Genomic DNA, 3270 nt, shown 5'->3' with positions numbered 1-3270 from the left:
TCTCCTTTAAGTCCAGTCTCCTTTTCCCTGCTGCAGTGCAGTGTCCCTCTGCATTACTTCCACTGCTGTTTACAATTAAACAGAGCAGCCCTCCCTGAGATCGTCTCACCTCTTGGGTGAAAACCAGAAATGAAAAATAATTTCTTCCTTCAAAGAATCCTGAGAGTTTCTGCTCCAGGCGCCTGCCCTGTGCTCTTCATCCAATCAAAGACAAAATCAAATGGCCCCCATAAACCCAAATGAAACCTCATTGAAATTTAAAAGCTGTGTGGATGAGGCAACTAGGAACATGGGTTAGTGGTAGGCTTGACAGTGCTGGGGGAACGGTTGAACTCGATCAGTTTAGAGGACTGTCCCAACCTAAATAATTTCATGATTGATTCTGTGATTATAAAATTGCCTCTCTCCTGGGCACAGTGCTGAAGCGGGGCCAGTGCTGGTTCTGACCCCAGGGAAAGGAGTAGTGGGTGGAGACTGTCCCAGGCTACTGAAGGGATGGGGAAGCCCCAAAGAAGAGGGAGGTGAGGAAACAGCACTGAGTGACCAGCGCAAGCAAGGGAAGGTGTGTGGGAGTGCTCCAGCCAACATTTCAAACCGACCAGTGGAACAGAGACACCATATCCATGGGACATGCAACCAAAAACCACAAGGAATCAATACAAAATCCCCCTGACCTGGGCACCTTGGAACCTCCTTTGCTGCAGGCAGTGTCATTTCAGCTTTACATTCATTACTTGTTGGGGACATAGGCAAAGACAAGTTTTGCTTTTCCCAATTAAAAGGAAGGGAAAAAATAAAAGGAAGAAAAGAAGTGGATAAGGAAATTTTATTTCCAAGTTTCTAAAAGGAACTTACAAACCACAGAGAATTAAAAAAAAAATATATATATATATATATATATATATATATATATGTGTGTGTGTGTGTGTGTGTGTGTGTGTGTGTGTATTTGACAGGGTCTTGTTAAGCAGTTCTTCACATTGTCTGATGGTGATAGATGATACCATGTAACCAGATATGTGTTTCCATGTAATCCTGATCACTGCTGACAGCTCACAAAACTCTTCTCAGACAACATTTCTCCCAGACTGTACAGATTTATTTTCTCAAAAGCAAAGGCGAAAGAAAAAACACAAAGTAATCCAGAAGAAAGGAAAAAAGAAAACTCTCACCTGGTGAGAGCCAAGTTTAACACCTCCTGCATGGCTGTGGGAGCTCCTTCCCAGTCTCTCCATGACACAGAATTTCTTCCAGCACCTATCACTCCCCACCATCCCACCCATAATGCCCCGTGTTACTCTGTTCCCACCCTGTGCAGGGTGTCATCACTTCAAAGGAGCCCCGACTCTGCCCAGCTGCACCCTCAGCACTGCTTCGCCCCCCCACCTGCCCATCAATCCTAACCTCAATCTTTATTTTTTAGGACTTCATAACATCTCTGCCCATCCAGGAGTTAATCCTAATCCTCCACCCCCACCAGCAGCACAGCTTCCAGCTCAGCATGCTATTCCAAGCACCCCTGCAGCAGGAATTCCAGATGCTGGGGATGAGAAGGGTCCACGCTTGGCTTTTCAGGCTCTAGCTCCCACATCAGGAAGGCATGGGCTCATGGACAGAACCAACTGCTCCAAACTAGGAAGGACTTCAGGAAATAAAGACAGAGAAAGCTGAGAGAGTGGAACAGAGCTGAGGCAGATCTATGTGCTCCAGATTCTTCCTCACCCTGAAATTTCACGGCAGCTTCTGTAAGTTGCCAAAAATGAAACAAAAACTCAGTGGTACCTGGTTTCCTCATTCCACCCCCCAACAATTTCTTAAACACTTAATATCCAGCTTAAGTGAAATAAACAGATTTTAAAATCCACACAGGTGTCAAAAAAGAGACTTACAAAAATTTCCTTGTTCCTGTTCTTGCAGCAAAACCAACCTCAACTCGAGCCTCAGAGGCAAAGGGCTAAAGGCAACATCATTTGTAGGACTGTGTCACCCCACTTCAGAGGTCCAAGGGCTCTTTGGATCCCATTCCTAGCAGGGAACTGTCATGGAGGACCTAACAACTCACTGTCTCCAGGCATCCTTCATCCCAGGGATGCTGCTGCATGCAGCTGATGGAGGATGGCTCAGCCCTGGGCACTCCCACTCCTTCCTGCACAGCTTAAAACCAGGCAGGAAGCCACACACTGCCTTCCTTCTCCTCCTCCACCTCCTCCTCTGCTACACCCTACATGGAAATAGGCAACCACACACATCCCAGTCAGCTGTGTGAAAAAACGTATATATTCAGCACGGACTCAGTACAGTATAGCAACAAAAGCTACCATAATTTCCTTAGAAAACCAACAAACCACCAACTTCAAAACAACCACCAAAACTTCCCAAATCCTCCCCACCCTACAGCACTGATCCTCAGCCTTCTGGGCCCAATGAGGCACCAGTGGCAAGTGACCCCAACTCCATGCCATCCCTGCCTGGCAAGGCACCCAGGGTGGTCCCAGATCTCTGGCAGCATCTCCTGCCTCGGCACCCAACTCCTCCTGTGGGGTCTGGGGTGCTGAGGGTGCTCCACCAGAGGGACTGGGCCAGTAGTTTGCTGTGGTGCTCTCCTGTGCAGTTATTTGGGGGACACACACATCAGAGAAAATGGGACAAGCTCTGGCTTAAAGAACAGGGAAGCTGCCACAGCATCACTGGGGCTGTACACAGCCCTAGGAATATGCCAGGGAGGAGAGGATTCCATCGCTGATCTGTGGGGCTCCACGCTGGGATCGCTGCAACAGTGTCTCTGCTTTCTGCTGGAGGCGGGGATGAGGCTGAAGAGAGGGAAGGAGCGGCACAGTGGTGGGGCTGGGAGCTGGCAGGGCCCTTGCCGCCACACACAGAGGGGAGGTAGATCGGCTTTGGAGACGTCTTGCCTGGGAGGATGTCTTTGCGGACACCAGCTTGGTTCCTGGGGAAAGAGCCTGCTGCAGGGCCCTGAATCCCCACGCTTATCTTCTCCCAAGGCAAAGGTGTCGTGGAGCCTGTTCATGCCACTGGAAAGCTCTCCAACTTGTGCAGCAACTTCTTTCAAAACTTTTTAGCTCTGAAACTGCCACCACAGCTGCTGCAGGCAAAATCCCAGCAAAAGCCCAGAGGTGACGGCAGTGACATGCGGGGCAGGAGGGACCCTGGCTCCCTCCGCTTGCCCACCTGGCTGGACCGCAACCATGATCCCAGCCCCTCTCCCTGCTCTACCACACCAGTCCTGCTGCCACCCCTGCCCCGTGCAGC

Source organism: Fringilla coelebs (genome assembly GCF_963513975.1).
Source record: "Fringilla coelebs genome assembly, chromosome: 27".
In the NCBI taxonomy this organism is placed as follows: domain Eukaryota; kingdom Metazoa; phylum Chordata; class Aves; order Passeriformes; family Fringillidae; genus Fringilla; species Fringilla coelebs.
This window is presented reverse-complemented; position numbering follows the sequence as displayed.